Below are 27,183 nucleotides of genomic sequence, written 5' to 3'. Positions count from 1 at the left end.
ACTGACAACTCTTCCACTCACCTGCACAGTCAGTGACCTGGCAGAAGGCCAGTTCATTAAGGAAAGCTGAGCAAGCCTAATCCAGCCTTCTCTCTACCAGCTCAGCAATAGTTTCAGTTGCTCTCTACTTTACATACAGTTTGCTATTTCAACATATCCCAACAAAAAAGTATTGGTGTAAAATGCCCCTGTATATAGTCCACATTCAAATCTAAACCATCCTGCAGCTACCACTAATAATAATAATTAATTCCACATTTTAAATAACATAATTAAGCAACAACAAAGAAAACTATATGCATGAATAAATAATCACAAAAGTAAATTATTTATGAAACTTAATTGCAGTATATTTTGTCTAGAAAATTTGAATGATAATACAAAATAATACAGTGGTACCTCTGGTTAAGAACTTAATTTGTTCTGGAGGTCCGTTCTGAACCTGAAACTGTTCTTAAGTTGAGGTACCACTTTAGCTAATGGGGCCTCCCGCTGCTGCCGCACCGCCAGCATGTGATTTGTGTTCTCATCCTGAAGTAAAGTTCTTAACCTGAGGTACTACTTCCGGGTTAGCAGAGTCTGTAACCTGAAGCGTTTGTAACCTGAGGTACTACTGTACTGGAAGGATTTCACCAGCACACACTTCTCGTTTTGGCATTTCTGCTGCTGTTAGAATGATCCTTCCTCTTGAACTTCCGGGGTGGCGCCATCGGTAATGGCGGATTCCCTCTGATCTGGAGGGACTGGCTCCACGGAAAACGGGTCTTTCCCGCTATGGCGAAGCGGGGACCCTTTGAAAAATCACAGGCGGATGAAGCCTGTGACCATGGGACTCGGCGGGCACCTTTCGCGCCCCCCCAACTCGTAAAGGAACCCAGTTACGGGCTCCGGAGCGAAGAGGGGCAAGTGGCGCAGTGCTGAGAGTCAACTGCTTCTTCCGAGGAGCGAAGCCGCACAGCCGTTGCCGGAGAGTGCTGCCTTTTTCCTGGGACAATTTGGCTATTAAAACAACTACCCGTGAGTAGCTTAATTTCGGACAATTGGACTTTAAACAACGACCTGTGAGTAGAAAGGAAAATTGGACTAAGAAATTCTTTTCAATTTGGCACTGAAACGGGAAGGTCTAAACAGGAAGTCAGCCTTCCGTTTCTTGTAGATAGATTAAAGCAAAGACATGGCAAACTAGAGTTCAGAAAATCGTTTGTAAAGGATTAATTTTCATCATCTAAAATTGTTGAACCCCTCTCGGAAGCAGGAGAAGAGGGGGGATTTTTTCCGGACTGTTTAAACCTGCAGAAGAGAGTGTAAAGAAAAGTAATTTTCCACCGTCTTGAACCTGGGAGCGGGGTGTCAAGACTGACGTTTTTGGGAAGCTCATTGACTATAGACAAACGTCTTTGACAGACAGTTAAAAGAAGAGAAACATAGTGATTCCATTGTTCTCCTTCGCATTTTAAAGGAACAAATATTGACAAAATATCTGAAAAAGGAAACTTTGTTGTTAGATCTGCCTTTAAAAGAAAAAAAAAAGAAAAAGAAAAGAGATGGATACAAATAGAAGTTCTTCCCCTAGAGGGAGCCTGTGAAACTGTTTAAATCTGAACCGGGGAGCTCTGCAGCTGCAACAGATCAAGATCGTGGGAATAGACTTCTGACCTTCATAACAATGTATTCAGAAGCTCTGGTGCGTGCTTTCTGCAAAACAAGTGCCCTATTGGAACAGTTACATGAGAAGACGGACTTGATGACTGTTGCGATCAGAAATTTTGGACAGGTTGTGGGTAATTATATAGAATCCACACAGGAATCAACTCAGGAGTGTGCTCTGACAGATCAGATGAGGGAAGAGGATGTTGCTGGACCTCGGGTGGCAGAGATGGAGGGAGCTGTGGCCCAGCAGGAACATGAGTTGTTAGATTTGACAAATGAACTAGGAAAAAGCCAGATTTGGAGAGATACAGTTTTGCTTGGTTTGGAAATAGGGGGTTGGATAGACCCCCCTATGCAGGGATGTTTTGACTCTTCAGGTCTGGCAATGGGCCGTGAGATGTTTGGGGATGTGGTGGTTCTTAATTCTGGAGGGTCTATGAAATATGTTTTTAAATACCACATGGAGTTTAGTGTGGAATATGGAAAAGGGGCTGATTTGTCGAGAAGGGACAAAAATACTGTCAAGCTGGAGTTTCCACGAGTAAAAGGAGCAGGAGACAAAGTAAAGTACAGGTATAAATATGAAGAAGAGCTGCGGAAGGGACATGGAAGAGACTTAAGGGCCTCGGACATAAGATTACCAGGTTAATGAGCTAGATTGATGGGATAGAAAGGACTGACAAAACCCGGGACCAGGAGGAAGAGATGTTGGATGAAGATTGGAAGAAAGTTTTAAAAAAAAATTTTATTAGGATTGTTTTATAAAATTGATGAATGTTAGAAAAATGTTGGAACGAAATTATTTGGCTTTAGCAGAAATGTTAAAAGAATTATGTAAGAATATGTTATGGTTATGAGAAATTGGTATAAATAAGATCTAAGTTTTAAGTATTAGGGTCTTTTATAGTAAGTTAAGGTTAAAATAGATTAAGGTAATTTAATGACAGAATACTATGAAAAAGGGAAAGGATTTGCTGTGATAATTAACAACTAGAATACAAAAAAGGGAGGAGTGAGGAGGTCAATGAAATAAGGTAATGACAGTTAAGGATTTGGGAATATTGGATTTGTTTTTAAATTTTTGTGGTTTATTTTTGCTTTTTGATTGTGTTGTGTTATGTGTTTTGTTGTTATTTTTTTATTTTTATTTTGATTAATTTGTATTGTTTAATCGTGGATTGTGGTTTGTTTTTCTTTTGTTTTTTTCCCCTTCTTTTTCTCTTTGTCTTTTCTGTAATTTTAAAATTCTTAATAAATATCATTTAAAAAAAAATAGAATGATCCTTCCTCTCCTTCCTGCATACTCTTCTGGGGGGGTGTTCTCCTGACCCTCCAGAGTGGGAGGGGGGAAAGCCCCATTGCCATCGAGGAAGACCTTGCAACTGACATCCACTAGTGTACCGGGTTAGTTGAATCTATCCCACAGTCTCCAAAATTATTCACCTGCACAGTAATTACACAACGCTAATCTAACCATACAACTCCCACATATCCAATAACTCATCAACCAACTCAACAACCCCAACATCATTCTATCCATTCAATTCACACTTCAATAAATTAAAAAAAAAACCCTCCCAACCTTCAACTCACCAAGAGTCCTGTGCAAAGAATTAGGTCCACTCAATAAGAACAGCGCAATAACAGCAGAAAAAAGCAAACTAATAACTTACGCATTTCAACCCCATCTCTCACCTGGAGCAATACAAACACTCTTTGCCACCTTCTTAACCTAGATAGCCCAGTCCCTTCCCCACAGGCAGATTGCTCACCCAGATGCAGCCACCAACACTCTTGATGCTCACCACTTCGCAGGGAGCATCCCTATCAGCCAGACAAAAACAAAGACAAATCTCTTTTAACAATGCCTCAGGAACACTGAATAAATAAGCAGGTGTGAGGACTCTGAAGTGGAAACCCAAAAGGGGCGGACCTCTTTGGTGTTTTCCTGCAGTGCTGTTCACTGCACTGCAGCAATCTTGCTTTTTTAGATCTATGGGCAGATGGTGCTTGGCTGCCCAGAGCCCTCTCAGCCGCCACCACCACGCTTCCAGCTGGTTCTGCTGCAGCTGTAGAACTTTGCAGACAGATGAGAGACTATTGGGAGCCCAAGTGTGGGGGCTGGCAATATTTTTTCTCTCCCAGTCTCTTTCCTCTACCTTAGCACAAACAAAGAAAAAGTCAGTGTTCTTCCAATGTGTAATTTTCAAATGTATATTTGCACTTTGTATAGGAAGAATGCTCAAACTATTGAGATATATATATATTTACAGACTGCGCCCCCTCTATATATGCTTTGTTGATTTGTTTGTATATACAAATACATATTTCCATTTCTTCCTCCATAATCTTGTGGAGATGTGTGGTTTTTAAGACCTCAGTTTCAGAACCAGTGGAGTGGACAGTTTGGGCAGAACCTGAGTTCTAAGTTTTAAATGATGATGATAATACGCGACCTAAAGTTTGCTTTTGTTTTCAGCAATGTTTTATTAACATGAAGTCCAAGTACATTATATTCTGCCCTGTTAAATTTTCTCATATAGCCCATGAGTTGTAATTGGTTTCCAGGACGGAAGACAGTCATGTCAAGAACCACCTCTGCAATCCATTCAGACAGGCAGGGATAAGATCAGTGAGCCAGAAAATGAAATAAAAGCAGTCAGCAGAGTCTGATTTGGGAAATGGCTGAAATGGATTAGCAGCTAAGGGGGGGGGGGGGGACCAGGCTGCTAAATACAACAAAAATCTACCATGGAGTACTGATTACTGTATATTGGGAAATAAATGTATTGCATGTATGAAGTTAAATGCACTTAGGTACTATGGAAATCTTCAGCACATATTTGCAGGAATGTGTCTGTGATTTTAGTAGGAGGTGCTTATATCGGTAATTTCCAAACTGTGTCCTGGTGCATAGTAATATGTTTCAGGAGACTGCTTGGAATAAATAAATAAAATAAAGTAGTTGCAGTGAGAAATACATTAATTATATAATTAAATGCTCCTCTGAGCACAAAATACACCACCACAACAACAACAGCCCCCATCACATACAATGCTGTCCGCTGCATTTCTGTTCTGGGCTTGCCTATATTCCAACAGCCTCCACTAGGAGTAGGTAATTTTGCGATATCATATTGGGTCATTCATTCACTACTAAAGCACAAAGTGGTAGAATTCTCATTGCCATGAGGGGCTGCCTGCTACATCTCTGCATGAGTCCCTGATCTTGGGTTTTCCTTCTTCCGATCAGCAGGTACCCCTAGAAATGTGATTCATGCAAAAACGTGAGGGTTAGATTAACTCCATTTAAGGTGGGATATGTTCACTCATCGGACGTGGGTGGTGCTGTGGGTTAAACCACAGAGCCTAGGACTTGCCGATCAGAAGGTCAGCGGTTCGAATCCCCATGATGGGGTGAGCTCCTGTTGCTCGGTCCCTGCTCCTGCCAACCTAGCAGTTCGAAAGCACATCAAAGTGCAAGTAATAAATAGGTACTGCTCCAGCGGGAAGGTAAACGAAATTTCCGTGTGCTGCTCTGGTTCGCCAGAAGTGGCTTAGTCATGCTGGCCACATGACCCGGAAGCTGTATGCTGGCTCCCTCAGCCAATAAAGCGAGATGAGCGCTGCAACCCCAGAGTTGGTCACGACTGGATCTAATGGTCAGGGGTCCCTTTACCTTTACTATGTTCACTCATCAACATACTAAATGTAAACATTTTTAGGTGTAAGGGGAAAGAATCTGCATCCAATAACAGGTCAGAAAGTTTTCCTCAGATCTGAGAATTTTCAGGAAGCACTGGATTCCATCATAGGTTTGGATATAGTTCTCTGGAGCATGTATGGTCTGTTAAAGGGTGCAGATTTCCTGTATCTGTTACTGACCTCCCTCTACTCACCAGTGTGGTGTAGTGGTTAGAGTGCTGGACTTGGATCTGGGAGACCAGGGTTCAAATCCCCACTCAGCCATGAAGCTCACTGGGTGACCTTGGGCCAGTCACACACTCTCTCTCTCAGCCTAACCTACCTCAGAGTTGTTCTGAGGAGAAAAATGGAAGTGGGGAGAATTGTGTATTTGCCACCTTGAGCTCTTTGGAGAAAAGCTAGGATATAAATGTAACAACAACAACAACAGCAACTCAAGCAACACTAGGGAATAAGTTGGACAATGGTGCTTATAACTGAGCAGCAAAGAGAAGCAACAACAAAAAATTTGTGGCTGCCTCTTCTCGCCTATTGTTGCCACAAACTAGAGGGAAGCGAGTGAAAAGGAGGGAGGAGCAATGAGTTTTCCAGAGCATTAAGAATAACCTTCCTGTAATTAAATTGCCGTGATGTATTAACCTAGTTTCTTTGTAAGATAGCAGAACATGCATATATTGTAGTAAGAAATTCATTATTTTTCATGTTTAAAATGTAAATTAAAAATATTAGATTTATGTTTGATTAGATTAGCGCAACTAGGATATTCAAGGGTATTTCAATCCGTTCTGCATCCCACCAGGTTCCTGCACAGTGGGAAAATGAGACTTTATTATTATTATTATTATTATTATGAGACTGGTATTTAATAAACAGTTGCAAGTGATTTATTGTTGCAGTGGGACCCTTATGTTCGGAAACGACTGATTTAAAACTTTAAATCTTATCTGGCATTTGGCTTTTGCCAAACCTGCTTGGCGATAGATCTCTCTCAGCTCCCTCATATATCTCCTGAAACTTCCCACTGCTTATGGGTGTCCAGTGGAGAAGGGAGCTGTTGGTAACAAATTGAAAAGAACCACGTAAATAGTAACATGCATAAAGTTCAATGTGTAACAAGTTCAGTTAGTGAAGTTGATGCTTTCTTTTAAAGGCAAACTTTTAGGTAATAAATTAATGGAAAGTAAACTGCTGGCTAAGTGCTAAAGCGTATTCATCGGACCAAGTGATGGACTTGGACCTAGAAATCAAAGGCTTCAAATTCCATTTTAAGCACTTGCTTGGGTCAGAGTTATTTGGGAATGTTGCTGTCTCCATTCTACTTACTTTCTCATCTGTGAAACATTTGACAATAGAAACTTGCTCTGCAAAGAAGGTTGAATGGAGGGTGTGCTGAATTTCAGTGTGTGCTTGCAACAGAAGCACCCAACTGCTTTCCTTAGGGCATTCTCAAACAAACCTTTTGCCCACAGTGGAACACAGGTTGCAATCACCAAGCTGAACGATTGTAGTGGAAACAGGTTGTCTGGACAATGTAAATAGTCTGTGTACATTGGAGAAAGGGAAATCTGTTTGTCTGAATTTACACCAAGGGTTTTTTTACCCACAATTCATGACAATTCTGCTATAGTAATGAGACTGAAGGTCTTGTTTCCAACCGTTGCGACTGGAGAGAGCAACAGCTATAGTGATGGTGAGGGGTGATCAAAGAAAAAGAGTCCAGTCCACAGAGGAGTTTTGGCATTGTTTAAGCCGCTTGGAGATTATTTAGTCGAAAGGCAGCTATAAATATTTAAAGTAAATGAATTAATTGATGGTTCTTGGGTTAGACAACAGATAGTCCAGCTTTGACTGGAGCCAAACCCTGATGAGTCCTGTGGTTTAGGTTGTCATGTTGATCAAAGGCAGCAATTTTACAGCAATTCCTGTAAAAATTTGTCTATATTTTTGAGTTCTGAAATCTGCAGATTTTATTTTAAATGAAATCGGTTGATTTAATCTGTTTCAAGGAAGATGATTTATCAGCTTAAAATTTTGTGATTGGTTGGCAGCTCTATTGTGTATATACAGATGCAATATCAGTTCAATATCAAGGAGTCTCACTAAAAAAGGAAACAGGATATGCTATTTCCATCATATATGCACTGTTACACCTTTAGTTCTCTCTTAATTTGAACATCAGCCGAATTCCAAAATGTCCAATAACGTATGGAAAAGCTAAGCACTCCATAGGGTTGAAGCCCACCCCCCATGCCGTTACCACTTTTACAGCCGGATCCTACTCAGAAGCAAGGCCTATTGAGTTCAGTGGTGCTTACTCACGCGTTAGTCTGCCTGTGGTTACAACACTGGGATTTCAAAGGCAGACTTGATGTTCGAGGGGGGGGGGATTTCCAAAAGGTTGCTTTGTCCTGAATCTTAGGAAAGTCAATCGAAAAATCATGGGGGTTTTGGGGGGCATTTTTGTAAAAAAAGAGAGAGAGAGAGAAGCAGCTTTGGGGTTTGTCTAAAGAAAAGCTCCTTAAAAATGCTCAACAACTTTCAGGGTGTCCTGGTTTTTACTTTTTGAAATATGGCAAACCTTATTTAAGTGTGACACAAACAATGTATTAAGTGATTCTGGGTGAGAGACCTGAATTGGTAGATGACAATTTCATTATCCTGCTATATGCACTCATTGTTTGTATTGTATAACTGGATATGTTATTTGAAACATTGGGTGACTGCTAAAAACATGTTTCCCCCCCCTCCTTTCCCCCATAATGTGTTGGACTTCTTACCTGGTTTTGTGAAGAAGAGGAGTGCAAAGAGGGGGAAAACAGTAGAGATGACTTCAAGTGGATGGTGTTAACATAATTTGTACTATAACATGTTCTAAAGAAAACAGTTCAATATAATGCAGATTATAAGTTTTACATGATTGTTTATGTAATTTGAAAAGGCAGATCTCATCAGGTCCCACCTAACGTCAATCCTTTTGAGGCTGCAGGTCCAGATACACTGGTTCCAGATTTGAACTCACCTGGTGGGACCAGAGTGCTCTGTTTCTGTTCTATTAGCCTTTACTGAAGATGGAGATTCTTAGGTGAGCTGCAAGCTTAAATTGCGTGTGCCAAACCTTCAACATTTAGGGGTTTTTTGAATGCTAGTAGGGTCCCATCAGGGAAAAGAGAAGAAGTGGATTCAAGCACCTCAACTCAGGCTCTGCATCCTTTTCTTTGATATTGTACTAGGAAGCATCCATTCTGAGGACAGCTTTAAATGGATTAAGTAGTACTACTCAGAACTGTGATATGTGTGATGCAGTTTGTGAAGTTTATCATATGTCCTGAAAGCTCTGTGCCAAGAGATGATTAAGAATAAGGTTGTTAATAAGAAGGAAAAAAAACTAATGAAAGTGTTGGCCATATGCTAACTTCCCGATCATTAATTAGAATAATTAACTTCTTTACATTTCACATTAGTAGCAGCAGTAGCTCCAGTCACTGGCAGATCATTTAAAATAGACTCTCTGCTGCACAATTGGCTGTGGTCCATCAGTAGTTCCATGGGGAATTAGCACTTTACAGTAGATCAAACCCAAGAGATGCAAACTCAGGCTGAAATTTTCTATTATCACTTTGCAGTATTTATGTCCAAGCTTAAGTATACCAGTATGTACACTTGGTGGAATGTGTGTGTCTCTATTTCCCCCTCTGTTGCATTTAGACATTACTATGCTCTTGCTCTTTTCCCTGTCTCAGCTAGGAGGCAGGCTTCTAAAACCATTTAAAAAGCAGTAGTGGTACATACCAGCCTAGAAAAACCTGCAGGGCAGGGGGAACCTTGGAAAATGGCTCAGTTCATTCCAAATCCAATTCAAACCCTGTCACACTCCCTATGATATAATCAGGAGTGTAACAGAGTCTCACTCTCCCCCCCAACCTACAAGATGCAGAAGTCCTCTGCATGGAGAAAAGGATACCTGTACGCAAGCTAACACTGACAAGTAGACCAATTCCTGAGGTAACAGTGATGGCCTTACAGCTATGTTCTGTGTGGGGCTGAAAAGGCTCAGGCTCACTGGCGGAGGAAAAGGAGTGCGGGGGGGAGAGCCCTGCCCCCAGCAGCATGATCACGACAGGGTGCCATCGCGGCTTCCCTCCCGCCCGTGCTGGGTGCCCCGCCCCCTCAGGCAGCGTGCCACACCCCTGCGGGCAGCACACCCCGCCCCCAGGATGCGCGCCAGCCCCGCCCCTGCCTGCTCTCCACCCCCGGTGACAGAGCATGAAGCTCCGCCACTCCTCAGGCTTAAAAGCCTTCTGCTCTAGCAATGCCTCATGCTAGAACAATGCCTTTGTGCTATGTGGCTGTTGGCTCTGGCTAACTAGTTGTTAACATCAGGAGTCAGCAGACTTTTTCAGCAGGGGGGCTAGTCCACTGTCCCTCAGACTTTGTGGTGGGCCAGACTATATTTTGGGGGGGAAATGAACCAATTCCTATGCCCCGCAAATAACCCAGAGATGCATTTTAAATAAAATGACACATTCTACTCATGTAAAACAGCAGGCAGTCCTCTCAAATAACCCAGAGATATATTTTAAATAAAAGGACACATACTACTCATGCAAAAGCACGCTGATTCCCGGACCGTCTGCAGGCCAGATTTAGAAGGTGATTGGGCCGGATCCAGCCCCGAGGCCTTAGTTTGCCTATCCATGTGTTAACTGAACACTGCCTATCTTATTGGTCTTTGGGCTTGCTTCACACTTCCTTCAGGCTTTGTATCTCTTATTTGTCCTTATAGGAGTTATTGATCCTGTGTGTGTTTTGCGCAGGTGTGTGTTTCGGTGTTGTTCATTCATAGCAAGGGAGGACTGAGTGTCTAATTTACTTGTTTGCATTTACATAGCATCATCTATATTCTCTCTTTAGAAAGAACAAGTATCGTAGGTCCCCACTACCAGGGGCTTACGGCTTATGGTGGACAGATCCTCTGTAATTTCCATGAGGGCAGTTTTTTGTGGGATGCAGGGGTAAAAAGCTATTTTGAAGGGTTGTGTGTCAAAGGACAGCTGCAGGAAAGAGAGTTTGGACAGTGGTTGTTAAGTAGCACATGCCAGGAGCTTGGAGATAAAGCGTAGAAGGAAAAGTGCTCAATAGCTGGAGTGGGATGATGGGTTTTTGGTTTTTTGTTTAGAACAGGGGAAAAGTGAAGTGCTTGAATATCCATGTGTCTTCCATCTAATATTTACTTGGTTGGGTCCCTTTATTTTTGTACTTGAATATGTATACCTATGGTGCATCCTTTTGGATGCAGTTTGTGTGTGTGTGTGTGTGTGTGTGTGTGTGTGTGTATGTAGAATTAGGTATCTGTCTCCACAAAGCCCAACTGATCTTCTTCTGCACACCTAATTCTACATACACACACTCATCACATTTGACAAGGTACGTGTTTGTTTTTTTATCACGTGCTGTGAATGCCTGAATACAAAAAATGAAAATGAAGAACAGCTCATTGATAAACAACCTGTTTTTGAAGCAATGTTTCTTCTGCTCTTCTCTCAGAGAAGGCCAACGTAATTATAATTACTTTAACTGTGAGCATTCTCAGGCTGTCATACATGGTGAAACTGAGATTTTCTACATAAAGTTTTTTTGTTTGTTGGTCTTTGTGAGCAGAGCTGTTGAAATTGGAAAGAAAATAGGTGTGTGGCTTTGTATGTTGAACCCATTAAACTAACAAGCCCCACTGGTGGAAACTTGCACAAGGACTAGTCACTAGAGCAACAAGGTTTCCACCCTATCCTCCCCATGCCCCCCAAAAAATTGGCTCAGAGTGAGAGAACCCCCACTACAGCAGGAAGGAGAAGAGGAGACATTGTTCCATCAGGCAAGCTGAAATTCTTGCATTGATGGAGTGATTGTCATAGTGCTACAATGAATTTTTCCACTGCTGTTCAATAATAATAAAAATACTGAAGGAAAATGTGCAGGAAAGAGCAGCTATAGCATGGTAAAGAGAACATCGGATTTCACCTTATTCTAACATTTACTCTTCTAGTGCATGATAAACAACATCCAGCTTTCAGTAAACGTATCAACTGAAACCCATATTCAGGCCTTCTGCAATGTAATTTGGACCTAAGTGCACTGGTCCAATGCCATTCTAGATTGATAGAGCTATGCTGCCTATATATATAATCCTAGCCAAGTCTACCCAGGAGTAAGTCCTGCTGAATTCAGTGGGGTTTATTCTCAGATAATGTGTTGTCTTTGAGTTTCTTCTCATCCAGTTTGGTGCAATGAAGGTAGTACAACTGGCCAAGTAGCTTACAAAATAATGGTCAGTTTGATGCTACAAGTCCACTTGTTCTCAGCTCCTGTAATTACTGTGTAGGAGGTTAATCTATGATTAAATCAATAGTTGATTGAGTATACCAATAATTTGATTTGAAGATTGCAGACTTAACATGTCGACATATACTTTATCCAGTTTGGTTTTGTAACAAAGATTTTAGGCAAGAGGTTTTTTGTTTTGTTTTTTAAGGTAGTATGTGATTTATGACATCCTGAATTTGGGGCTGTGCTCCTTTTAAAAATGTGACTGAAAAGTAACTGTTTATTGTGTTAAAAAATGCATTTTGAGAACCTTGTAAAGAAGAAGAAAAAGTGGCAAGAATATGGTTAACATGATACAGTCTATTAGCCATTTCACCCTTCTAAGTTAGCCTGTATTTATTCACCCATGAAATATGAACATTTGGCAAGGCGTTTTGACAATGTACTATATGAATAGCGCAATCAAGGTTACTAACCTTGGGGTGCTCAAGGTTATCTGCTTAAGAAAATGTGTCATCAGATATCAGGCCTAATTTTGTGGTTGAATCTCTGGTATGAAGTGAAAGACTAGCATTCAGGAGAAAGGGAAAATTCGGCAAAAATGGAACTGCCTGAGCCAGAAGCTTTTTGAAAAGGTAATTAAGTAATGAGTTTCTGTCATGTTTGTGGAGGAAAGAAAATAATTTGTACAAGTAACCATGTTAATTATGCTTTCTGGCATAATGTTAAATATTTTATTAGATGTCCAAGGGTTTCTTCATAAAACATTGATCTAACAAAAGCTATGGGACATTTGACTGTGGCAAAGCTTTGCATAACCAATCTCTACAAAAAAAGGGAGCTAGATAAGTGAAAGCTTGGTGGGGGGCAACAGAAGACCCTGATTGGGGGGCGGGGGAGGAAGCAAAACAAATGTATCCCTACTCATTTCTCCTGAGACCTGAAATGGAAAAACTTAAGAACGGGGATATGATTTTAAATAAAACATTATTATGCCTTCCAGAGTGATGTATGAAATATGTTTAAAGGAGTCTGTTATAATGTTTGCAGCTAATTCTCATTGCTAACTGAAAATCTGTTGTATTCAAGTAGGGTTGCCATACATCTGGAATTTCCTGGACATAGCCAGAATTTGGCTGTCAGAAACTGTGTCCGGGCGGAAATCGCTGAATGTCCAGGAAAATCCCATGCTGGAGGTGTAGATTTAGGTGAAGTGTAGATCTTTAGCTCAAAAACTTTTGTGTCCGGATTTTCACATTTTGAAATATGGCAACCCTAATTCAAGATTCAAAGGTCGTTTTGTTAATGATCGTTACTGCATTACTAAACAAGTACGGTAATGCTTTGGGACTTTGTGCTGGAAAATCACATCCAAATGTTCCAGACTACAGAACGCCAGGTTGCTGAAGTTGCAGTTTGAAGCAGAAGAGTAGAATGGGGGCGGGGGGAAGGAAGAGGGACCTCTTAGCTCTTTCCTCATGTATAGGAAAAGAATAAATAAACTACATATACACAATGCGTGCATAGAATACTCTTCCCTCTGTAATTGTACAAACTCTATTGATGTGACTCTGGCGGCCCCAAGCCCATACCTCTTAACAGTCCCGATTTGAGTGGGGCATTCCAGAATTGCAGAAGCCATCCTGGCTTCTGATTGGATCCTGGAATGTCCCCCTATTTTGGGTGTTGGGCGTTCTGGTATGAGTCGGGTGGCTCGCGCCAGAGCACCCAACCAAAAGCTGCAATTTTTTGCCTCTCATGAATCAGCTGGCTGAGGACCAAATAACAACCGTCCCAATTTTGATCAAAGTGGGGTTTGGGAGGGAATGCAAGACATGACAAAGGGCACCAACTTGTAGGAATGCTTCCAGGGCCCAATATCTTGGACTGTGGACCAGGCTAGACCCTAGTAGGCAAATTGCTAGAACTTTCAGAACCAGAAACACATGAAATCAAAGCCTACGTGGTCACTCAATCCCTCTCACTTCAGTTACCAGTTAATTCACTTAGAAAAACCAGCATGGAAAAGATTGCAAAGCTTTAGGTAAGGATGGCTCCTGCTCTTCAAGATATCCCAGAGAGGGGAGTGAAGCCTGGGGCTGGCAGTGTGGCAGACGACTCCCTTTGGTGGGCACTTACATATAACTCCCTACAAATGATGCTTTTCAGAGCAGTTGCTATCCTTGAGGATGTGTGCTCCCTCCAGTTCCCATCCTCTGATACAGATTTTCTCCCTTCCCTTGCCAGAAATAGCTGGTATAGCATCACCAGTTCTTGAAGAGTGAAATTATGGTACCTGGGCAGGTGGCAGCACCTAACCAGGTGTTGATCCATCAGTGAAACTGTTCACAATATGCATTCTATGGTCAACAAATTAAGTACTTAGAAAACACCCAATGTGCATTTCTTTTCCTGATCCCAGACAGAAATGCTCACTCACACCCTTTCATGCATGCACATGTCCTCAAAACATTGAGGTCACAAAAGGACCCAGAATCACATCATGTCCACAGCAGAAGATAGGAGGGAAGTTATCTGCATTGCTGATGCTCCCATTACATAAAGAATGCTGAATGTGTGCTGGCTGTGGTTCATTTTGAAGGGTTTTCAGCACACAAAACCATCTTTGATGGTTTGGCTTCCTTGCCAAATGCATATATATGCAGAAAATGCTTTTACTTGCTGGCAAAGATCTTATACAGAGTGCATCTCACGCCTGTTTGTAAAAACGCATACGGACCAGGGCATCTGTAGTTGGACGTGCTAATGTATGGTTCAGATACATTAGATCCCAATTCAGCAAAAGTTAGTTATGACTTAAGTCCCACTGAAAGCAATGGAACCTAAGATAGTCATGACTAACTTGTTCCAATAGCGTGTAGTAATAACTAACTTTAACTGAAGTCCAAGAAATCTTGCTTTGAGAGCTCATGGTGTATCTTCATTCAGGATAACAGTTATGTAACATTTGCCGTGTTTTTGCACTCCGAGCGACACATCTCCCTGGTTTTTAATGATAAACAGAAATCATAAATTTAATAACACAGTAGCCTTTAATAACATTGTAAACCAGGAAGGCTAAAAGAGCAGAAGAAAGCAAATTCTAATATCCTAAAAATTAAGCTATTTAATTTTCCACTGAAACTGAGTTTTGGCCTGGACAAATAAGGAGCAGAACGAAAGTGCCAAAATACCACAAGAGTGTCTGCTGTTGTCTGGCCTAACCAGAAGCAGGAAATTCTTGCAAGATCCTGTCTCCTGAGATTGTCAGCCAGCTCTGAGGCTTGCCTGTTGCTAGTTATTAGAGAGCAAGGAATGTAGCTGAATGCAGCATCTCTGAAGATGTAAAAAGCAGTGGGTCGCTGGACATCTTTTTTGCATTTTTAAGGAAATGGCCTCTAGGTTTTTGCTTTCCCCTATAGCATGTGGCACAGCTTGCTTGTTCTGAGCCATCTGCCTTTGTTTTATTAAAACGTCTACTGTTTATCCTGCAGCCACTTCACTTGTTCCTTCCTCTCCTGTTTGTAGGACATTTTAATCTGGATGTGATGTGTTGTATGTTAAATGTTGGACAACAATGGGGATTGAAATGGTACCTGTGTTTCAGACCCGCCAAATGTCCCTGCTTTCCGGTGACAGTCCCTGATTTACAGAAGCCGTCCTGGTTTCTGATTTTATCCCAGAATGTCCTGCTTTTCCTTAGGATGTCCCTATTTTCATCAGAGAAATGTTGGAGGGTATGAAGTTATCCGACCCTTGAGCCATCTGAAGTCAGCCCTGCATAGGGAAGGGTTTTTTTTAATGTTTAATTATGTTTTTATATATGTTGGAAGCCTCCCAGAGCAGCTGGGGAAACCCAGTCAGATGGGCATGGTATAATTAATAAATAATAATAATAATAATAATAATAATAATAATAATAATAGAATATGACATCCCTATTTTCACCAGAGAAATGTTGGAGGGTATGGTGTCTTGAGAAGGATTAGATTAGCAGAATTGATTTTTGTTTTGTACGAAAACTGCAGCTGTGACACAATTGTGCAGTGGGATTTCATTTTATTTTTGAGCATTTTCACAGGAGAGATTATACAAAACTACATAACAGAAGCTGGATATATGGGAAAGGATAAACCATAGGGGAAATGGGCACCAGACAAAGCACCTTTATGCTCATGATTTGGTGTGCCACACTCTTCATCAGTGATGTACATGGAGTGTTAGCTTAGACTGGGGGCAGGTTGATACCTCTTGGGTTATTATGTTACGCAGTTTATCAGAAGGCTATGGCAAACCATTTTTTTTAAAAAATCTGTCTCCCAGACTGCCTCTGCTAAATGAATATTGCTCAGAATCCTTCATTTAATAACCATTTCCTGCAGCACCAAAGCCCATACTGTGTAGGAATTTCCAGAATGGCACTTGTAGGCACTCTTCCCCTGGTTGCCACAGAGGCTCTGATCCTTCCCTCAGTGGCTCCTTTGTCATGAGGTGGGTGTGGGGGTTACCTCTCATTGAAAAGTACATAGAGGTGAAGGACAAATTTGGAAGTAATACCCTTTCCAACTTCATCTTCAAGCTATATGTGTTTTCATATATAGCCCATGGCAAAGTGTACTGTGTGTGTGTGTGTGTGTGTGTGTGTGTGTGTGTGTGCTTTATCTATTTCTCCCTTGCTGTGGGAAGGGGACTGATATGGGGGCAGGAAACAGAAGTGACCAGATAACTTCTCCAAGGTAGTCCTAAGGTTTGTGGGTGTCAGGAATATATTTGGCTTGGAGAGAGCTCTACTCAAGTGACTAGCAGCTTGTGATCGTAAACATTTATGTTGATTGCCATTGCTATTGCAACATTCCTAAAACCATTATTTTGTGATGTTGTGCTGTTTTGCTGATTGACAGTGCTGTCAGTCTCATATTAAGGCTGGGCTGAATAACTGACAGTTGAAACATTCCTTTAACAATATTATAATGATCTCCATTTATCTTGATAGTTTGTTTGTAGTAAAAGGTGGAGCTTGGATGGTTAGGATTTCTTTTCTACTTTTTTTTCTCCACTGCTTCTTTTGTTCTAATAAAATTAAGTAGGAAGATGCCAAGGAATGGTAGATGTAACGTTGTTGTAATATTTTTTTCTAGCGTTGATGCCGTATGACAGCTTTTAATTATAGCCAGCTACTTACTGGTATAGTGACCAAGCAGTAAAATACAGTGGGAAGTTAGTTTTCTGTAAGTACTATTGAAATTGATGAAGCAAGTTAGTTACAATTAACAGAAGTTTATAATTGATTCCAACAGGTGCTGTCACATTTTGAATTAGGGTATATCCAAGCCCTGTCAAAGGCCTTATCAAATAAAATAAGAAACAACAGGGAAGTGCCTGATTGCGCTTGTAGCAAGGAAGCCTCTGATTGGTTGGCCTGGTCTGGTGCTGTAGAATGTACATGACCATTCTAAGTGCTTAGCAAAATATCTGCGAGGGAACAGAAATTTCTGCTATACTAGAAATATATAATAGAAATTTCTGTCTATGTATGGTTTTACTCACAGTGAAGCCATACATAGACTTTAGGTGTAGCAGAAATTTCATTGGGCTGTCTGAGAGCTTGAAATAGATGCTGAAAAATAGGGGAGCTATGGGGCAGGTTGCCCAGTGAGGCAAGGTGGCAGAAGCAAGGGTTCACAGTAAACAACAGACTGAGAAACAGAAGCCGAAGGGGGGCTCTGATAAATGGGTGGAGAAGGCAAATGCTAAAAAGGAAGGTGGGGCTGAATTTCACATCTTGAATTAAATAAATCAGCCAGTTCTTTGGCTGTGGTATTAAAGAACTCTTAGAAGAAATTCATGTGGTGGAACTAAACATGAAGTCTGTAAGCTCCCTTTCAGTGTCCTTGCCCATTCAGATTATAAAACAGCTCTGGAGCTCTCATGCTGCATATTTTATTTTAATTGAAACATTTCAACATCTGTATACAAACAGTCGTGGTTTTATACTTTAAGTTCAATTAGGTTTATTGAACTAAAAGTTACTATAAGAGAAAATGTTCTGTGCTTTGTAAATCTCAGCTTCCATGAAGAATTTTAGTTCCAGATGTTAAACTGTTGTTTTTTCAGAAGCCTTGTTAAGTTGCCAGAACGTTTTGATTTTTTGAATGATTTTCCAAACCCCAGCTGATTATCACAACATGTAGGAATCCAAATTCGGAGTTTGGCTATGAAGTCATCTCAGCAGCTGCAAGAAATATGTGTGAAGAGACAGGTTCACAGAATTATCCTCCGATGCCCTTAAAAGGTTTAAGAAAAAGGTAAATGGCTCTTCCTGCTCTGCATAACACACTGCTCCTGGTATTTCATCAACATTTAAATCTACCACTTTTGCAGCACATATTAAGCTTCATTAATTGTGTAACATGTTTATGGTGTGTGCCATAGCCCAAACTTGTAATGCTTAGGACCCCACCCCGAAATTAACAGTTCATGCTTTGAAATTAACGGATTACATTGGGGTACTGTTTTAAGTATGGCTTGTTGATATTGCAATATGATCTATGAAAGACTGAGTAAAAGTAAAGAACCCCTGACCGTTAAGTCCAGTCGTGGACAACTCTGGGGTTGCGGCGCTTATTTTGCTAGAGCTGAGGGAAACGGCGTTTGTCTGCAGACAGCTTCCGGGTCATGTGGCCAGCATGACTAAGCCGCTTCTGGAGAACCAGAGCAGTGCACAGAAACACCATTTACCTTCCTGCCGGAGCGGTACCTATTTATCTACTTGCACTTGAGGGGGACCGAGCAACGGGAGCTCACCCCGTCACAGGGTTTCGAACTGCCGACCTTCTGATCGGCAAGCCCTAGGCTCTGTGGTTTAGACCACAGCACCACCCACGTCCCATTATGAAAGACTGAACTTTGGCTCAAAACAATGCTCTGGTTTGGAGTAATGTCGTTGCTTATGAGAAACCTGGTTTGTGAAGCCAGGAACAAGCATCAGACTTGTGTTCTCCCTCTCTCCTCCCCTCTCACGTGACACATTGGTACAGAGATCCTGCTTTGTTTTAAAGCCAGAGTTCCCCACTACACCCCAAATGGATGTTACATTACTTAACTAATCAGGGTATTAATCCAGAATACTGATCAGGATATTAATCCAAGAAGCAAAAGTCACGTCAGAAGAAAAGATGGAAGGAGGAGGCAACCAATTAAAGAGCTAATGAGCTAGGAGCAACTTCAAACGTGTCTTGCTGAGCCACACAGGTGGGTACTACAAATGCATTATATTATTTGGCACCAATGGTATCTGTATAAGCAAGATTCATTCTGAATTGAACACCTACTCTTCCTCAAAAGTCTTCCAATGGCATACTCAATTTCATTATCTTCCACAGTGCAACCATTATTTGTTTTGTGGGGTGGGTATATCCAAACCAGACCATTGTTTTGAGCCAAAGTTCTTGTTTGTATTCATTGAGAGAGAACACAATATATCTTGTATGTATCAAATAACATTTAAAAAAACCTACGGTTTTGACCCCATCATTACTACAGGCCACTCTCCATTCTGCTGAGCCCATTTTTCCTCTGATAGGTTTTCTTTAGATATACAACATACCACATCAATAACGCATTGGACAAGAAGCAGTTGTGTAAATTATCTGCATTTATGTAGATTAGAATAAAAGTTAGCAGCTTGCCCAATAAAATCCTGGCCGATTTGCACTCGGATCATCCAGATCTACCGGTGGCCATGCAAACTTCTTTCTTTAAAGGGACATAGTTAAGATTAAGTTGCTGCGATATTTGTAAAAGGAATAACATCTGGAAGAGAGCTAGATGTGAAAGTAAGACCATTTAAGGCTAGCCTGCATTTTCCAATGAAGTCACTCATGCCCGTGAAGGCAAAATTTACTGCTTTGTGGAATGCAGGTTATTTCCCGCCCCCCATGCAAATATCAACAAGGGATCCCAGTCAAGATATGAAGCAGCGTCTCTGAGTGATTATCTGTACTCTTGCCGCATCATCTCATTAGGTAGCTATTCCCCACACCCCCTCAACATGTTTTTAATGATTAGAATTTCCAAGGTTGGCGGTTCAAATTCACGTGATGAGGCGAGATCCCTTTGCTCTGTCCCATCTCCTGCCAACCTAGCGGTTCAGAAGCACACCAGTGCAAGTAGATAAATAGGTATTGCCACGCTGGGAAGGTAAGCAGAGTTTCTGTGTGCTCTGGCTTCTGTTGCACCAGAAGTGGTTTAGTCATGCTGGCCACATGACCTGGAAAGCTGTCTGCGTTTTGAGTCATTGCACATTGACTTCCAGTTGCAGTTGCCATTCATGGAGACGCTTTTGGAAATGCGACACTACTGGCAAAATGAGGATGAGTCAGCCTTTTTTTTGCATGCTGCTGTGAGAACAGCTTTAATGAGTGTCCATAATGGCATCCCAAAATAAATAAATAATGCAAGCCCCTGTTTCCTCTGAATTCTGCATCTGGCACCAGCATTCACATGACTATTTCATTCCATTTTACATGGCAGTCCTGTCTATCTCATGACTACAGTGCCTGTCATATAAATAAGTCCTTAAGGCTGTCTCCATTGCAATCTTTCGACTCGCTTTGAGAACCCTTATTTTATTCTTGTCCCTGTTTTACGTAGAGTAGTTTTGAAGCATTTTCAGCCAGAAGTACAGTTGTTCTAATTAAGAGGAACAGAGATCACTACTTTGTCAAAAAAGCAAGATTTAGAAGAGTTACCTGGGTGTAAGTCCTATGTGGCATTGAGAAGAGAGACGTAGGATTAGTAGGCATTTGTTTTTTCTCCAGGCGTCAACCGAGTTGGAGGAATGTACGCAGCTTAGCTTTCCTCTGATATAATAGTTTCGAAGAGATCAGGGTACATTTTGCCGTAGTGTCTAGCAATATGAGTTTATTCAGGCCGTTTGGCAGACAACCCTGTGCTAAAAACTGTGAATCATCCATTGTTGGCTGAATCCACTCTAGTGACTAGTTGCTAAGAGATTTATCAAATGTTCACAAAAGCTTAAGACTGTGTTTGCTCCAAGGAAGGATAGATGTATAAAAACCGAAAGATTTTTCACCTATTTTCTAAACAAACAACTCCCTTTCTGTTGTTATAAGCTGAACTGTAATTAAATAGGCAAGCAGGGATATTTCTTGCTACATGGGATTTGCAGTTCACGATTTGCTAGGGAGGAGAAAAATTAACGCAACCATTTTTTTAAAAGCTACACGTAAGCCACCTGAAGCTGCCCTAGACCACACATGTATTGGAAAACGTCACTGTGAATCAGATTGTCTAGACACACAACCAGAAGTATTTACTTCACTTGTGACATCACTTCCCACTTACAGGAGCTTTTGTAGCAGTTCCAATGTAGAGTGTGTCTCACCTGGACTTTCTCTTAAAAGCTATATGAAATGGTTGCTGTGTTGATCAGATTTTCCCCTCACTACTTTTTTTTTTACAGCCGAGTATATCATAGTAGGAAAGAATGAAACCTCTTTATAGAGCCCTATAGCCCCTTGAAATGAATAGTCTTCTTAACAAAGGAAAAGCAGTTTCTTTTCTCTGTTTGTCCTTTTTGTTTGTTTGGCATTGGTCAGAGAATGCCAACCCCTCCCGTCATCCAGCGTGACTGGTTTTGTTTCCTTCTATTTTTCATGGGTGGTTGTGAACAACTTGTGTTGGTCTACTTTTTACCCTACCCAATGCAACCATGTGTTCTGAAAGGCGTGTCCAGATTTATCATTAACTAGGAAGGTCGTCTACATAGTAACAGAAGCAGATTTAGACTACAGTCTTAAAACACAGAAAGGAAAATGCAACATTGAAACCAGTAGAATCTTGTTCTGAATAAGCAAGGACTGTGCTTGCATCTGTCTAAGTTGCCAACAGACTAGTTTTCTATCTTCAATGTTGGGGGGGGGGAACACACCACAACCCACATCTTTATGCAGAGGTCTAGGTTTACTTTATACAACACACACTATTTTCTTTAATAAAAGTTTTAGGAAAATATAGAGCTTTGGGGTTATTGATATATGTTTAGAAGGGAAAGTACTATAGGGAAAAATACTATAGCCCACCCTTAGGCTTCCTGCCATGTCTCCTTCTTTCCTTTTGTTATGTTTCTGGCAGCCTCCCTACACAAGTTTATTTAAATTTTGAAAAGGTAAAGGACCCCTGACAGTTAAGTCCAGTCGCGAACGACTCTGGGGTTGCGGCGCTCATCTCGCTTTACAGGCCAAGGGAGCCAGTGTTTGTCCACTTCCGCAGACAGTTTTTCCGGGTCATGTGGCCAGCATGACTAAACCGCTTATGGCGAAACAAGAGCAGCACACTTGACGTGCTTTTGAACTTCTAGGTTGGCAGGAACAGGGACCAAGCAACAGGAGCTCACCCCATCATGGGGATTCGAACTGCCGATCTTCTGATTGGCAAACCCTAGGCTCAGTGGTTTAGACCACAGCACCACCCGTGTCCCAGGTTATTTAAATTAGCAATAAGTTATTTGAACTTAATCTTGGCTTCCATTGATAAAAAGCAAAAGTTTCGCTGGAATCTCAGTGAAAAGGTATCGCACATTATTCTCTAATAGCAAGTGGTATGAAAGTGTATAGATATAGATATTCTTTCCAGTTCTTCTGATCCCTTGCAAACCATTGGGATACAAAGATGGGAAGTAAATTATGTACATATCTGTTGTTCTTGTCTTGCCTTTCATGCTCTTTGAACAGCATGAACCAAGGTATAGCTTAAATTGAGAGTACTAAATCACTATCCAAGTGTCCTTATCAATCTCTACTATGTACTTGTTTGGAGCCGCTCTTTGCTTTAGTGCGCACAGTAGCGGAGGTGAACCATGCCAGTCATTTGTTTGTGCTGTAGAGATTCTGCTGTAGTTAGGTAGTTCTCTTGTTTCCTTTGCATTGTTTTTATTGTCAGAACTAGTCAGCGTACCTGGGGGGGAAAGCCTCTTTCCTGTAAGGGGCATAATCATTGCAGGATATCACCAGTTGTTTATTTGTAAAGCATATCCCACTTAGATCCCCCCAAAAAGAAACTTAAAGTGGCAACAATAAAATATACAGGCTTCCCGTCATTTACACGCATTCAAGTCATGCACCACTGCGCATACGTGCAGTGCCAAAAACCCAGAAGGGGAGGAAGAAACCTGAAAAGCTTCAACAAAGTCCCACGGCACCTCCAGCTTATAAGGAGACTTTCCCTAGAGCCCAAAAGGGGAGTCCTCTTCCCACTCCTGGAAGGTTCTCCTCGCAAGCCAGAGGGGCTGTGGTGTGTTCCTTTTTTATGTGTGCAGGGGGCCAGAACATAACCTCTGCATAAATGGGGAGTCACCTGTACATTCAATGTAATCAAATCAACTAAACTACCACCAGAAAATACCAACATCAGAAAAACAATACCTCCCCAAAACAAAGTGAAGGCACAGAAAAAGCAAAACAGCCTTAACATACTCATAATGAGGAGATAATGTGTTCTTTTCAGCTAAATGCCTTCTTAACCAGGTTTTGGTAAATACTTAAAGCTGTGTAGTGCTGGGGGGGTTTGATCAATCTCCGCTAAAAGGGGTGGTTGTCACCACCAACCAGGTCTTACTCCTTGTTGGTCCCTGCTGAGCCTCACGTGGCTGAGGAATCTGGACCAAAGTCGTAGATAATGAATGGAACATGCAGGAAAGAACACATAGAAGACAGGCCCATTCTGTTCCTTTCCTTTCTGATGTGCCATGTCTTGAAATCGAGACTATGAGCAGAGCCTGCTTTCATATTCAACTGCCCCTAATAATTTTAGACACTTTATAAATTAACGATAATAACACCTTGTGTCTCTACCTTGGCCCTTCCCTTCCATCGGTGGTTGTCTGCTGTGGATTATCCATTGGGCTTGCATAAGGCTGCTGTAAGAGCTTGGAACTTAGAAAGAAGATGATAGAAAAATGTCCACAGGCCTAGCCAGCTCATGCAGGTAAGAGTCTACAGCCTGATGGGATGGCAGAGTGAAAACCATTCCCAGAACCTTCTGCCCTGGTGGTCTAACCAACCCACACTTAGAAGTGTTCGGCATGTCAGAGAGATTTCCGAAAGGATTAATGAAATGCTTTTTGGAGCCATTGGTTGCTTTGTTTTCAGTCACTTCTTAAGTGAATGCTGCAAATATAAAACACTAGGTTTTCTCAAGGATGGAGGATTCCAGCACTTCTTTCATTGTAAAAATGCCCCTTGTAATAACCACATGTTTAGTTTGTTGCACATCTTGAATGAATTTACTAGTTTTCCATGATGCTATTGTTTTCCGTTTTCATAAATTGCAACATTTCCATTCCTATTCAACACCATGGTACAGTAATGGGCGTTGTAAAGGACTGAGAAAGGAAAGTTTAAAAAAATGTCTGTGTGTGTGTGTTTTAAAAAAACAACATGTACCTATTTATCTACTTGCACTGTGTGCTTTCGAACTTCTAGGTTGGCAGAAACTGGGACAGAGCAATGGGAGCTCACCCCGTCACACAGATTTGAATTGTCAACCCAAAGCATATGGACTGTGGCAGTCCAACTGAAGCCTTTTGGAGACTAATGTATTCAGAAGAAGTTAGGAACATTTCAAAAAGTTTAGAGCTGGGATGGAGAGCCTGAGGTCTCCCAGAGGTTGTTAGTCTCCCAAGTCCCATCAGCCCCAGCCAGCAAAGCCAATGGCCAGGCATGATGGGCACTGTAGTCCAACAGCAATTGGGTGGCCAAAGGTTCTCAAACTCTGGTTTAGGACAAAAATGTTTTAGGAAACGTGGAATCTAGATGGCAATTTGAAGAGGCCCCAATATAAGACTTACAGCATTTACTCTAATACTCTTGGTATTCCTGCAGGCATACATACACACAAGTCCATATAAGCTGCCTTTTCTCCTGTGATATTAAATAAACATTGCCATTACATTTCCAAATTTTCATACTGTATATGAAGCAAGAAGAATCATATCATTCTCGCAGTTATATTATTATTTAATTCTCCTCCTTTCTCCCTTTGTATTTTAATTTGATAGTAAGGCTTAAGGCAAAGCCTTTTATAATTTCTTTAAACTATTTTTGTAGAGTACCTCATTCATTTTAGGTGCTTTTTAAAAAACGAAAACCATGATAATAATTAAAAGGAGGGACTCGGCAGTAATCTACACCTAAAGGATATTCTGGGCCCTTTAAAACAGAGCAGCTTGTGATCTCTGGAATGGAGCAAGCGTTCTGAATACCTTGCGTCAAGCCCTGAACAAATAGCACAGAAACAGTAGTACTGTACAAAGTGAAATCTGACATCTCAGTGTTAGGGGAAAGGAATTCTCCTGTATGGCTTGATTGTTATCTACATCTTCAAGTGGGTTTATTAGCAATTTAATGGAATATTGGTTATTCAAGGGCAATAGTAGCTCCAGCTGAAATGTCCATTATACTCTCTTTTTCCCATGCACTTTGGAATGAGTAGAATGTGACAGCTGAGCTTTCAGCAAGCTTCATGAATTTTAAATACTTTTCATTGCAAAAAAAAGGAGGGGGGAAATGGGGCACATGGCGTGTGGTCAATGGTGGACTTGGAACTAGCAGTCAGTCTGGGTATTATGGGATATTGGGTGTCTCAAAGATAATGAATGCTTCGCTTATGCAGGTGCATTCTTGGCCTACCGTGCAGGTCCCGGCAGAATAGACTGTGCCTCTCTCAGTCCAGCATCTAACAATTGACCATTTTGTAATTGTGAGCAGAAAAGTATTTAGAATGTTGCTTTCTCAGCATACTTGTCTAAGATTTACATTTTCTGTCATCGTCTCTATCCAACCAAATATTTACTGGTATTTTGCAGCTAATTATCGGCAAAAGTTTTCCATGCCTCCGCAACTTATTCCCGTATTTCATCATGTACATTTTGACCAGAATTCTCCCTTCCTTAACCCTCCTTCGCCCTTAGGCCTCAAACTTTTTAATATAATTTTCACCCTTGTTCTAAATAATATGCATGTATAAAGCTGTAATCCATTAATGTAATATTCACACAGGCTAAAAATAGCACACACGTATACCTAAGTGACGGTGTTGTTTAAAGAGCCCTTCACATTCCTGTTTTATAGCTCTTGCATTAAGTGCTTTTCAAATTAAAGGAACAGTCAAAAACTGTAGCATGTGGGGGTGGGGGCTGCTGATAGTGAAACCGATGTGGGGAGCAGAACTGTGAATCCTTATGACTTTATGCTTAGGATTGGTTGAAGGAGAGAGATATGTCATGGAAGCAACCCAGCCAGATGGGCGGGGTATAAATAATATGATGATGATGAAGCAAACAGTTGAACACTCAAATAGGAAAATTAAGAGTTTCACTTACAAACGAGAAAGAAATTAAGATTTGGATGCATGCTGCAAGCTCATGTTTAGAGCTTGAAAACATAACTTACAGAGTTGCTTGGACATCTGTTTGACCTGGAGCAGTAAGGAATGGGCATCTCTGTGGAAAGCAGTGATGGGGCCTCAAAACCTAATACAGTCATACCTCGGGATAAATACGCTTCAGGTTGAGCGCAATCGGGTTGCGCTCCGCGGCGACCCGGAAGTAACGGAGTGTGTTACTTCTGGGTTTCGCCGCTCGCGCATGCGCAGACACTCAAAATGATGTCACACGCATGCGCGGGAGTGGCAAAATGTGACCCGCGCACACGCAGACTCGCTGTCGCATCTTACATTATGTTCAGGATGTGAACGGGGCTCCGGAATGGATCCCGTTCGCATCCCGAGGTACCACTGTACTAGCTAGAGCCTTAACAATTTCCTGTACCGCTGGCTTGTTTGTTTCACTAATAATATTTCTTTAGAGATGGTGCTAATAGGCTTGTTCAGCATTGCCATTTGTTCTCAGAGAAGAGGGTTAGGGGGCAAGGAAGGAATTTTAACATACTTTCATGTAGTCTATAGAACCAAGTTCTGAACAAGGCATTCACAGTGGGAGAAATTCAGCTCCCACCGAATGACATTTCAGCTCCTGTGTTGGGTTAAGTTAAGAATACTTCTTTGCTGGCCATTTTCTAGAGGGTATGCAAAGACCAACAGAGCCATGTCCTTTTTTTGACATAGATCAGGCATAGGCAAACTCAGCCCTCCATATGTTTTTGGGACTACAACTCCCATCATCCCTGGCTAACAGGACCAGTGGTCAGGGATGATGGTAGTTGTAGTCCCAAAAAACATACGGAGGGCCGAGTTTGCCTATAGCTGACACAGATCCAGGCATTTGTTCAAGGTTTTCAGCTTTCAAGCCAATTTTATAAAATGTTGTACGCTGTTTGCACCGGGCAGCTAAGAAAATAAAGGGTTCGTCTTCCTGTTTCTTTTCCCTCCCTCCATTCTGCTCATCAATCTGTCATTTCTGTTCTCATTTTGAAAACATTTGTTTTGTTGCCAGAGTTGAGATAACCAAGTGCCAATAAATAACTTTTTAAG

General features: G+C 41.4%; 1 protein-coding gene and 1 long non-coding RNA gene across 6 annotated transcripts in view; one reads left to right on the top strand and one right to left on the bottom strand.

The window, feature by feature from the left end:
* DDAH1 (dimethylarginine dimethylaminohydrolase 1) overlaps positions 1-27,183 on the top strand; it is a 123,071-nt gene that overhangs the window by 64,969 nt on the left and 30,919 nt on the right. The window lies entirely within an intron of this gene.
* On the bottom strand, positions 17,606-20,803 carry LOC308478797. The gene is made up of 2 exons (XR_013987286.1): positions 20,424-20,803; positions 17,606-17,905 (listed from the first exon to the last, which is right to left on the bottom strand). It is a non-coding gene; the product is annotated as an uncharacterized lncRNA (long non-coding RNA).

This window comes from Podarcis pityusensis (genome assembly GCF_964106645.2).
Source record: "Podarcis pityusensis genome assembly, chromosome: 6".
NCBI lineage: Eukaryota > Metazoa > Chordata > Lepidosauria > Squamata > Lacertidae > Podarcis > Podarcis pityusensis.
Note: the sequence above shows the minus strand (reverse complement) of the source record. Positions and strands in the feature narration are given on the sequence as shown.